Here is a 13,384-nt window from a genome sequence, read left to right as displayed (position 1 = left end):
TTCATGGGGAACAAAAACACAACATATTACATTGAGAGAATAGAGAGCCACGGTTACAAAGTCAGAACACGAGAGAGGAGGGCCGTGAGCCTATTCCACCATTCACCCAAACTATGGTAATCTTCATCATCATGACAAATCCCTGTCTTTGTCCCATAATCCTTCAGCATGTTCATTCCAAATCAACCAACCTCAAATTTGAAATTTGCAAATAATTTCCAATCAATCGCTGTTTGTGGAACTTTATCAAACTTTATCCATTTCTGTGTATAAATGTGTTCCCCGTTATCACACCTCAATGTTCTGACTCGAACACTTTATCTGTTTAATCTTTCTTCTTAAGTTAAGCCTTGGAATCCAAGTATCACTTCAGTAAATCTACACTGCACTTCCCCTCAGAGGGATACTCTCCTTCAGCCATGGTGCCCAGCCCTGACAGCTTGGTCTAACTGGGTTCGGATTTGCTGAAGCATGACTTCTAATCCTTTGGTATCTCGTCTTCTGTCGAGATCAATGTCAACATTCCACCGGCCCCTTGGTCACTTTTCTGAACCTGTTTGAGACATTTTCGTGAACTATACAGCTGGATCAATCCCATGTAGTTTCTTTGGAGTCCACTCTCTCTATTTTCACAATCACAAAATATCCTATTTTGATCCAACCTCTCACTTGCCGACATAAACTCATCTGTCGTTGTTTTTTTTCATTTACTGAATCTATCAAGATTGCTTTCTAATGCTGTGCTTCCATCTACCTACACTTGGAATCGCTGTCATCTGCAGAGTGGCCCCAAATGTTGAATGTGGCTTTCCTTTCATTATGAGTAGTGAATAATTAGGGCTCCAACATCGGTCCGTGCAGGATATCACTAAGCATATCCTTCCAATTAGAATACCTCTTACTATCTGCACAAATGTCTCTTGTTCAAATCAAATTCCTCTGCAAAAATATCTTTTGCATCTTATTACCTTTAATGAACAGTAGAAAGGTGTAAATTCAGTGACATTTTTCACAGTCAAATTTGCCTTGTGTTTATCTGATTGGGGGAGCAAGGAATCCCAATAAATATTAATCGTTGTCTTCACTATATGGGAACTCGATCACAAAGATTAACAATGTCAAGTATTTATTCTCCTTCATGATTTATAAACTCTGGGCACATTGTGACCGAGTGGTACTCGCTTTTTTTTTCAGAAACACAGGCCCTGCCCAACTGTTGGCTCACACTTGTTACACCATATGGTCCTCGCCCTCTCCATCTGAATCTCATGGCAAGGTACCTCGAACATGGAGAGGAGCAACTATTCCAAGCACTGAGATCCCACTAATTGGTAACACCACTCACCCTAATCCATAAGAGAAGCCGACTGGTCCCGCACTATGTCCTCATCTGAACCATCCTGCTGGCTGCGTTCCTTCCCCATATGAAAGTGGTGTTGGCTCTCTGATGGCAGAAGGGAATGGAAGGATTTCTCTTCAATCTCATCTTTAGTCATTGGCTCGTCAAACTTATGGGAGTATTCAGTGGCAACAGAAGCAGAGGCTGTAGAGACAATAAATGATTGACATTGTTCTTTGTTATTTTCCATTGCTCACTGAAAGGTTTAGAACTTGAACTTGAAGTTAAGGGCTGAGCTAGAATCCTTGGATTAACTATCTGCTCAAGGAGCAGAGTGGGGTTACAATTATTGATTCAACAAAACTTTGATATTGAATCACACATTGTTTAAGTTTCCTTGTGCACACCCACAGATCCAAGGGAAACACAAGGAACTTGGATTGAATAGGTTAAGCTCATGACTGAATAAAGGAATCTTGAATTAAAGCAGTGCAAGACATGTGCCTATTTGACCCACATATCCTTTGGGTAGGGAAGGAGTGCTAACGTAGCAAAAGATTTGATTGATTCAAGTCATCTAACTGATGAGACACATTTCCCTGCTTAAGTCATGAGATCATTGGAAGGACAAAACATCATTTCTGGTTAAAGAATTCCCCTTTCTCACCAGGTAATGAAGGCACACTGTCTCTGCAGATTGAGTCGTTGGCCACTGTTTGAACCACCTCCTCAATAGAGCTATTTCCCTTTTGTGTGGCCAGAGGTTCTGCTTTTCTCCAAGAATGGTAAGTGTGAGCTGTCTTGTTTACTGCTGCCGCTGCTGCTCCTATAGAAATGGCACAGAACAACACAGATGCATAGTTTCAGGACACAAAAACAGGTTCTCAGTATCTGTGATTTACACAGGCTTCCTTCCCAACCTAAACCCATCAACATAGTTTTCTTTGATTTCTTGTATTCCAAGCTCCTCCTTGAATTCATCTGTTATTTACTTCAATTATTCCTGATGAAGTAAGTTCTACATTCAAACCCCATTTTGGTAAAGACTTTGTCGCCCTCTGCAAATTCCCCGTGAGATTTAATAGTGATTACAATTATATCCACAGATCCAGTGGGTTCTGACATTCACAAGCAGAAACATCTTTTCCATGTCTACCCGATCAAACATAACTGGACCATGTCACTCTTTTTCAATGAGACAAGACTGTCCAATCTTACTTGATGAATTCAAATTCAGTTTGAATATAATTCCAGTAACTATTCTTTATCTTCCCTACTGCCTCTACATTCATATTACAATATGAAGATCGGAACTGTTTGCAGTGCTCCAAGGGTGATCTGTCCATGGTTCTACACATATCGAACACATTTCCATTCTGTCGTCCCAGAAATAAACCCATGATCTACTTTTCTATTTAACCTCACAAACTGGTGCCATTTGCTGCCAGTGACTCATTGCTATCTCCAGATCCCTCTGCCCTATTTAAGGACATATTTCCAAAGAGGAAGTGGTCTCTTTATTCTTTTGACCACAGTGTACTACCTCACACATGGGTGGAGGTTAATCTTCCACAGCTTTGACTGCAATATTCCCTTAACCAAATCTTCCCAACAGTAAGTCTTCCTAACAACAAAACGCCAACATATTAATGTACTTAATCTCGTCAACTATTTCTTATTTGAAAAGCACTAACTGTCGAGCTCAGTTTTGAACAAACATCCTCTGCCACAGTTATCAAAATGCCACAAGCTGAACGACAACCACTATTTACATTCATATTCATTGCAGCCTAAGAATGAGAGGTGGTATCCTGGAGGGTCTATAAAATGGTCAAGGGATTGACCAAGTAGAGGCAGAGAAGATGATTCAATCTACAATGAGTCGTCCTAAGTTTACAATGAAGGGAAAGTTGGAGGAATTACTTCTCTCAGAGGATGGTGAACCTGGGGAATTCCCTATCTCAGAACACTGTGGATTCTGGGACATGAAGTAAATTTAAATAAGAGACACACAGACTTTTAATCAGTAATGGGTTGAAGGGTTAAGGAGGGCTGGCAGGAAAGTGGTGTTCAGGCCAAGAGGAGATTCACAATCAAGCTGCCTAAATTTTAAACATGAACACTTCTTAATAGTTCACTCGATCCTAACGAAATATTTTGTGCAAAACAAATCACATGATACATAGTTATTCAGAGAACAAAACAAGTTTGTTCATTGAAGAACCCAGAGGAAAAGGTGATGAAACAATGTGAGTTTGATATACCTCAATCATCATTTCAAGTGCATTCTCTGCATAAATTCTCCTTTTCCTCCTCGAAGTATTCAACTTCTTGAATAATTGAGAGAATGAAGTCACAGTTGTACAATACATAAATCAGACCCTTCAGTCCAACTTGCCCATGCTGACCAGATATCCTAAATTAATCTAGTCCCATTTGCCAGCATTTGTTCCATATCCATCTTAGACCATAAGACCAAAAGACATAGGAGTGGAAGTAAGGCCATTCGGCCCATCGAGTCCACTCCGCCATTCAATCATGGCTGATGGGCATTTCAACTCCACTTACCAGCATTCTCCCCGTAGCCCTTAATTCCTCGAGGCAACAAGAATCTATCAATCTTAAACCCTTTCTACTGATTATCAGTTTATTTTACTTTATCAGCACTTGAAATACTGACTTTTTTTCTCCTAATATTGATGAAAGAAAACATAACTTCTTTCATCCAAATTAATTTTGTAATCTTTCACAAAGAAACAAGTGAGAACAACATATAGCTGAGTGCAAACCAAAATACTGCAGCTGCACGATATCTGGGAACACTCTAAAGGTGAGGCACTCATACTTTGGTGTAACCTGCAGTCTGGCCAAATTGCAGCAAAATGCTGTTCAATTTTATCTGCAAACTATTGAATAAAATCCTCCTTGCACAATAATGAGGCAGCATTTTGGGATGTCATTTTTAAAATATATTATTATCAAAGTTACTCACAATTAAGAGTGATCACTTGGTACTGTCTGCATAACACAGTACGAAAAGGAATTAACAGTAAAAAAAAACAATAACCCAAATTCAGAGTCACAAATTCATTGATGTTGCATGGGTCCAGCATTTATAAGTAATCAATTTTTAAAATAACTACAGATACATTTACTAACTATATTGGAGTACAGTCAAGTTTCTTACTGAACAGTGACAGGATTGGACTGAGTCCGCATGGATTTAAGAGAGGGGAATCATACTTAGCAAATCTACTGAAAGAATCTACAGAGTCGAATATTAAAGTAAGAAATAGCAGGACATTTAAAAAAGCTTATCATTAAACATGGTAGTCTGGGTTTTGTGAAAGAGAAACTATATTTGACAAATTTGCGACAGTTCATTGAGGAGATAACTAGCAGGACAATCCAATGATGTTCTGTATTTGGAATTTAAAAATGCAAATGATAGGGTGCTACATAAAAGTGAATTGCACAATTGAGGAGCTCATGGTATCGGGGTAATGTATTAGCATGGATTGAGGACTGGTTAACCACGCTGGCTGTTGCTGAGTCCTCACTTGCAGTGCTGTATACAACATTAGCTCCCATATTTAATAAAGGATAAACCAACATCGGAGAATATTCAAAAAAGATTCACTTAGCTGCTTCGAGCATGAAAGGGTTAACCTATCAAGAATAGATAAGCAGGGATGATCTTATGGAAACAAGATTCTGAGGAGCTTGATAGGGTAGATGTTGACTAGATCTTCCAGCACCAGTGAAGTCTCAAACAAGGGAACATTCATTTTTGAAAAAGTCAAGATTTTTTTCTCTCAGTGAATGGCTAGAATTTTCTCACACAAACAATTGTGGAAGTTAAATGTGGGAGGGGAATGGTTGGATTACTCTTCGGAGGGTTGTTCTGGCTTGTTGGGCTGAAGGGCCTGTTTCCACACAGTAGGGAATCTATGATTCTATCTCAAATTATTTTAAAAGAGGGCAGATAGATTTTTGAAATATTGAGCAGTTGAGGGCTATGCGGATCAAGCATAAAGAGGTGTTGAGGCCTGGGTTGGCCCAGCCATGATCTGACAGAATGGGGGAACAAGCTGAAAGGGATGAATTGCCTACTCCTGCTCCGATTCCTTGAGGCTCCATTTCATTTTTTTTTGTCTCCAAAGAAGAGCGTGATACAATGTGCTAAAGATCTCAGATGTTGTGAAAATGGGGTGTTTTTGTACTAATTCAGATGGCATTGATTCATCAGTCACAGCTATACAGTCATGAGTAGGAAGGCAATTCGCTCCATGAATAAAGGAAATCTACTGCAGAGCTCACGCAAAGGGAATTCTTACCCTCAGTAAACTCTCAACCACCCTACCTCTTGCAAAAATGCCATCCCGTTTTCCAATTCCTCCACCTCCGACGTATCTGCTCCCAGGAGGACCAGTTCCATCAGAGAACACACCAGATGGCCTCTTTCTTTAGAGACTGCAATTTCCCTTCCCTGTGGTTAAAGATGCCCTCCAACACATCTCATCCACATCCCGCACCTCCGCCCTCCACACCCCACCCCTCCAACCATAACAAGGACAGAACGCCCCTGGGGCTCACCTTCCACCCTATAAACCTTCGCATAAACCAAATTATCCACCAACATTTCAGCCACCTCCAAAAAGACCCCACCACCAGGGATATATTTCCCTCCCCACCCCTTCCCACCTTCTGCAAGGACCGTTCCCTCCGTGACTACCTGGTCAGGTCCACGCCCCCTACAACCCACCCTCCCATCCTGGCACTTGCCCCTGCCACCGCAGGAACTGTAAAACCTGTGCCCACACCTCCTCCCTCATCTCTAACCAAGGCCCTAAAGGAGCCTTCCACATCCATCAAATTTTACCTGCACATCCACTAATTTCATTTATTGTATCCGTTGCTCCCGATGTGGTCTCCTCTACACTGGGGAGACTGGGGGCGCCTCCTAGCAGAACGCTTCAGGGAACATCTCCAGGACACCCGCACCAATCCACCACACTGCCCCGTGGCCCAACATTTCAACTCCCCCTCCCACTCTGCCGAGGACATGGAGGTCCTGGGCCTCCTTCACTGTCGCTCCCTCACCACCAGATGCCTGGAGGAAGAACGCCTCATCTTCCGCCTCAGAACACTTCAACCCCAGGGCATCAATGTGGACTTCAACAGTTTCCTCATTTCCCCTTCCCCCACCTCACCCTAGTTCAAACTTCCAGCTCAGCACTGTCCCCATGACTTGTCCGGACTTGCCCTACCTGCCTGTCTTCTTTCCCACCTATCCACTCCACCCTCTCCTCCCTGACCTGTCACCTTCATCCTCTCCCCACTCACCCATTGGACTCTATGCTACTTTCTCCCCACCCTCCTCTCGCTTATCTCTCCACGCTTCAGGCTCACTGCCTTTATTCCTGATGAAGGGCTTTTTCTCTGCCCTTTGGATGCTGCATGAACTGCTGTGCTCCTCCAGCACCACTGACCCAGAATCTGGGATCCAGCATCTGCACTCATTGTTGTTACCTCCCATCACATGACCCAACATCTCAGCACAAGCAGGACACACTGCGCATGCTCCAGCCAACAGTGACCCCGGGTGATTGATGTCAGCACCGGACCAATGAAAGGACGGTGGGCGGAGCTGGAGGACCTTGCGGGAGGTTAGTCCTCCAACCAATCACAGTGAATGAAGGGCGGAGCTAACGTAAACCATGTGATCACCCTCGCGCCCGACAGTCTCTGTAATGAATGCTCGGGAAGTTATGGAGAGAAAGGAGACGGTAAGGAAAGAAATAAACAGGGAAACGGGACAAAAACTGTGTTGCTATGAGCGGAGAGGTTTTACAAACAAATTGTGCATGTCGGAAAACACAAATGTGACCGTCCCAGTCCCGTGTTTGCAGTAAATGGAGAATTGCCTCAGCGGCTGCAGGGCTGAGTGAGCGCCGCCATCTTTATTCGGGACAAGGATTCACTGGACACGTGCGGAGCCGCCATCTTTGTAGGGGGCAAGGTGCAGCCAGGCGCATGTGCAGCCTCTCTCTGGTACAGAGTCATTGTGATGACAGCAGCCAATCCTGCTCTGATTCACCTCTGGGCTCCCTCAGGACCACTTTGTCAATGTCCAGCTTCCTCAGTCTCCAACCATGGGGGTATGTTTGGTTTGTAAATGAGTTTTTCACGGTGGCCCAGCCCCTGACCATGTGCTGCTCTATTATCAGATTACTTTTATCTTGAATATTTTTGACAGTCAAGAATTCTTTTTTCCAATAAGCAAGTGTATTTTCCTTCCATTTCTGACTATCAAATTCTGCACCATTTTCATTCCCTGTAATTCATTTTGCACTCCCTGAAACATCAACTGTGTTTCTCCTTCCACAGATCCCAGTGATTAATGCCAAAGCCCTGTTGCCTGGGGAGAGGGTGATGTTTGACTTTCTTGTACAGCTGCAGTTTGTGTGGTGAAGGTGCTCCCACAATGTGGTTGGGTAAGAGACATTACAGATTATTCATTACAGCAACAGTGATGATTTGAAGATAATGTCCAAATCAAGAACAGTTTGTAGTTTTATTATCATGCTTTCACAAAAATATTATTGAGGACTTTAGATATGAGGCCAGAGCTGGAGATATTTGGTCAGGTGACCAAAAGCATTACCAAAAAGTAGGTTTTGAGGGATGTCTTAAAAGTGGAAAGCAGACCTGTGAGGTTTTGTCTGCAAATTCCAGACCATGTTGCTTTAGCAACTGTAGAATCAGCCACACAGTTGAAGTAATGAATTAACAAATCATTGGGAGTCTCGAAGAAAATGGGTTGTCGAGGTCTCGAAGGATGTGTGGTGAAGGGAGCTAGGGATGATCACAGCCAGGAATTATATGAAGAGTGAGTTCTCTAAATTGTTGTTGCTTATGAATAGGAGCCTTTTGATGGATCAACATGTTTGGGGAGAAGTGAGCACATGGGCGACAGTTTTCAATTTTTCTTGAGATTACAGAGAGGTTGAATGTGAGAGGCTGGCTAGGAGTGTGTTTGGATAATTAAGTCTGGAGATAACACACGATGAATGAGAGTTTGAGTATATGAGCTGAGATGAGGGTGGAATCAGCTAGAAATAGTAGTCTTGGAGTGGGACTGAGCTGTCCCCCTCCCCTCCCCTCCCCTCTGGGATACAGCTGGTTGTCAGGTTGTGAATCAGGCGGTAACACAATCGGGAGCTGAGTGGCCCTGGTGGAGCCTAAAATGAGTGTCACTCAGCTGGCTGTTGCTGAGCAGCTGCTGCTTGGTCGTCCTGCTAATGACTACTTCCATCACTTTACTGCTGATCGTGTGTGGACTGACAGAGGGAAATTGCCTGGATTGGATTGCCCTTTGTTTTTGTGTTGAACGTCCCTGGGCAACGTTCCACATTGTCAGTAGATGCCAGTCCTGGAGCGGTACGTGGCTTGGTGGGTGGCAAGTTCTGGAGCACAAGCTATCAGTATTATTGCCAGAATGTTAGCAGGACCCAAAGCCTTTACACTACTTAACCATTTTGTTTGTATTATTCAAACTCAACCGAACTGGCTTAAAGCTCACATCTGTGATGTTAGGAACCACTGGAGAAGGTTGAGATGGATCATCCCACTTTGCATCTGGCTGAAAATTGCTGCAAATGCTGTCATCTTATCTTCTGCATGGATGTATGAGACCCCTCCATCAGTAAGGGTGGGGATATCTGTGGTGCTTCCTGCAACGAGTTGTTTAATTGTCCATTACCATTCACAACTGGGTGTGGCAGAACTGCAGAGCCCTGATCCACTCCATTGGTTGTGGAATGACTTAGCTCTGTTGCTTGCTGCTGATGCTGTTTGATTATGCAGATATTCCTGTTTGGTAGCTTCACCAGGTTGGCCCTTCATTTTTAGGTACGCCTGGTGCTGCTCATGGCATGCCCTTCTTTCCTGTCCATTGTGATGGGTGAGTGCGGGATGTACAAACCCATGAGATTACAGATTGTGCTGGAGTACAGTTCTGCTGCTGCTGTTATCCCACAGTGCCTCAGAGGGATCCAGTTTGAGTTCCTACATCTGTCCCATTTAACACGGTGATAGTACCACTCAGCACAAGGGAGGTTTTTCTCAACTTTAAGGTGAGTCCTTGTCTCCAAAAAGACTGTGGGATGGTCGCTCTTACCGATACTGTCATGGACAGATGCATTTGCAGCTGGTAGGCTCATAACGATAAGATGTAGTATTTTTTTCCGTCTTGCTGGATCCATCACCACCTCCTGCAAACCCCATTTGAACAGTTCTGTCCTTGTGGACTGAGACAGCTCAGTCTGAGCTACTCTCTCAGCTACTGAGTTAGACTCACCTTCCCAGAAGTCCTTCGCTCCTACCTCGCAACTCTAATATTCCATGTCTTTTTTTTCACTGGAGAAGGATGTGGAAGAGTTTGGAGAAATGAATACTGATAACTTGAAAAGCCTCTGTTACAGAGGAGGAGTTTCAGGATGTCTTAAATTGCAATTGGGACCTGATCAGGTGTATTCCAGAAATTTATGGGAAGCTCGGGAAGTGATTGTTGGGCCCCTCCCTGACATATTGGGATTATCGTCCGTGACAGGTGAGGTGCTGGGAGACGGGTGCCATTCTTATTTTTTTTAAAAAAAGGTGGTAACAAAAGACCAAGGAACACGAGAACAGTGAGCCTGAAGTCAGTGGCAGGCAAGTTGTTGGAAGGGATTCAGAGGGACAGGATTTACATGTATTTGGAAAGACAAGGAATGATTCGAGAGTCAGCAAGGCTTTGTGCGTGGGAAATTGTCGCTCTAACCTGATTGAGTTTCTTTTTGAAGAAGTGCTAGGAAGATTGATGAAGACAGACTTTGGACATTGTACATATGGACATTGAACAAGGTTCCACAGAGCAGACTGGTTAGCAAGGTTAGATAACATGGAATGCAGGGAGAACTATCTGTTTGGATACAAAACAGGCTTGAAGGTAGGAGACAGTGGGTGGTGATGAAGGGTTGCTTTGTGGATTGGAAGTCTCTGAAAAACAATGTGCTGCAGGAATGGATATTGGTCCTTAAATAAATGACTTCGATGTGAATATATGAGGTTGGTTTACAGAAAATACAAAATTGTAGATGTAGTGGACAGTGAAGAAGGTTAGTTTAGAATACAACAGGATCTTGATCAGATGGGCCATTCGAGTGAGGAATGGCAGATGGAGTTCAATGTAGACAAATGTGAGCTGCTGCATTTTGGTAAGGCAAATCAGGACAGGGCTTAATGCATTTAATGGTAAAGTCCTGGGGAGTGTTGCTGAAAAAAGAGGTACATTGTTCCTTGAATGTAGAGTCGCAGGTCGGCAGGTAGTGAAGGTGGTGCTTGGTATGCTTATATTTATTGGTCAATGCATTGAATACAGAAGCTGGGACGTTATATTGTGGCTGTATAGGACATTTGACAATGAGAACCTTTTTCCACGTATAGAGTCAGCTATTACGAAGGGGCATAGCTTTAAATTAAGGGGAGGCAGGTATAGGACAGATGTTCGGAGTAGATTCTTTACTCAGCGAGTCGTGAGTTCATGCAATGCCCTGCCAGTAGCAGTGGTGGACTCTCCCTTTTTATGGGCATTTAAACGGGCATTGGATAGGCAAATGGAGGATAGTGGGTTCGTGTAGGTTAGGTGGTCTTGGGTCAGCGCAACATCGAGGGTCAAAGGGCCTGTACTGCGCTGTATTTTTCTATGTTCTTTGTTCTATGATAAAGCCATTTCTGGAATTCCGTTTTCAGTTCGAATTTTCCTTTTCTGAGAAGGATGTTGAGAAACTTGAAATGGTTCAGACAAGATTTACAGAGATTTGCTACAGTTGGAGGATTTGGGCTACACGGAGAGGCTAAATAGGCTGGGGTTAATTTTCCTTGAGAATCAAAGACTGAGAGGTGACGTTTGGGAGATTTATAAAATCACGAGGGGCGTGGATATGGTGAACAGCTGGGGTCTTTTCTTCCCCCAGGTTAGGTGAGTCCAAAACAAGACCATGTGGGTTTAAGTTGAGAGGGCAAAGATTTAAAAGGGATCAAAAGGGCAACGTTTTCAAGCTGAGTGTGGTGTGTGAATGGAATGAGCTGCCAGATGAAGTAGTGGAGACTGATACAATTACAACATTTAAAAGGCATCCGATTGGGTACGTGATGAGGAAGGGTTTTGAGGAATTCAGACCAATAGCTGGCAAGTGGGACTCCGTTAGTTTAGGATTCCTAGTTGGCATGGGCGAGTTGGTCCATTGTTTCTGGGCTGAACATCTCAGCACAGATAATTCTTGGATCTGAGAAGATTAAGCAGTGATTGCGACCAGGTGCAACTTTTTTTCTGGGATATTTTAATTTGCAGAGAGAGGGGAATTGTTAACAATGTCACAATATTAGTAACTACTTTGTTAAATGGAAAGTAATGTGAATATGTGACCTATATTTTACTGAGTACCTTCTGAGCATCTGGAACAGTCTGAACAGCGGGTGTTCTCAAACAGATTTGCAATTTTACTTTCTATGGAAAGATTGGGAGGCTGTGGGTAAATGCGAGGGGAGTTGGGACGGATTTGCAGCATCTCCAGAGGGAGAGCACACAGCCTCAATGGGCTGAATAGCCCCCAGCCCCTGTGCTCTGTGATACTGCCCCATTCACTGTGAAGTATGAATCTCATCCCAAGGCAGAGAGAGCGAGGAGCCCACCACTCACCTCACAATGGGGGATGGCTTGATTGATGGCAGCTCCAGACCAATGGGAGGACAGTCTGTGTGGCCCTGCAGCCAATGGGAGTGAATGAGGGGTGTGGCCAGCAAGACGACACCTGTCCATGAGCTGTGAAGGTGCAGTGTCACTGGGTGGGGGTGGGAGAGACAGCAGGACTGGGACAGAGGCTGTAGGACCTGAATTACAAACCCCCGGTAAATTAAAACCAAAAGAACTGCGGAAGATGTAAATCAGAAACAACAACCAGGAGGTTCTGGAGAAGCTCAGCAGGTCTGGCAGCATCTGTGACGAGAAATCAGAGTTAACGTTTCAGATCCGGTGTCCCTGCCTCACAGCTGATGTTACTGTGAGAACAAATGTTGGTTTATATGTAGAAGGTAGGGTTTAGGGGAGGATGTAAGTAGTAAAGGATAGGTATGGATAGAGCGAGAAGAATGGTTGGATAAAGGAGTAGATAACTATCTGGCTGGGGGAGGGTGACTAGCTGTTAATGGAGACTTAGTGGCAAACCATAGGTGGTGTGTAATGGCAGGCTGTGAGAACAAGGCCTGGTGTGTGGGGTAGGGGGCTAGGACATGGGGTTGTTAAGCTGTGGTTAACCACTAACTGTCTCCATTGTAAGCTGTTCCCCACATACATCACTCCACGATTGGAGCTGCAGACGGGCGGCACAGTGGTTAGCACTGTTACATCACAGCGCCAGAGACCAGCGTTCAATTCCCACTTCAGGCAACTGTCTGTGTGGAGTTTGCACATTCTCCCCGTGTCTGTGTGGGTTTCATCCAGGTGCTCCGGTTTCCTCCCACAGTCCAAAAGTGTGCAGATTAGGTGAATTGGCCATGCTAAATTGCCCGTAGTGTTAGATGTAGGGGATTGAGTCTGGGTGGGTTGCTCATTAGAGCGTTGGTGTGGGCTTGTTGGGCCAAAGGGCCTGTTTCCACACTGTAAGTAATCTAATCTAAAAAAAAACCTCTTGAATATCTTTCCTAACCCCCTCTGTTCTCCTTAAATATGTATCTTAAAGTTGTTCTCTTTAATCAATGTTTCCAGCATTCGTGAACCACTTTAGGAGAATTGTTAGTGTGAAAGGCTCCATACAATGCAGGTAGTTGTTGTTAATGTCTGACATCAGTAGAAACGGGAATGAACCCTCTCTCTCTTATACCTCTTATAAGAAGATAGGGATGGGACTGGAAGACCAGGCAGTGCCTGTCGGTCCTCCAACCAATCGGAGTGAATGAGGGGCGTGGCATTGGGAACGTGTGAAGGTGCAGGGCAGGGGAAAG

Source organism: Hemiscyllium ocellatum, unplaced genomic scaffold (genome assembly GCF_020745735.1).
Source record: "Hemiscyllium ocellatum isolate sHemOce1 unplaced genomic scaffold, sHemOce1.pat.X.cur. scaffold_957_pat_ctg1, whole genome shotgun sequence".
NCBI lineage: Eukaryota > Metazoa > Chordata > Chondrichthyes > Orectolobiformes > Hemiscylliidae > Hemiscyllium > Hemiscyllium ocellatum.
Note: the sequence above shows the minus strand (reverse complement) of the source record.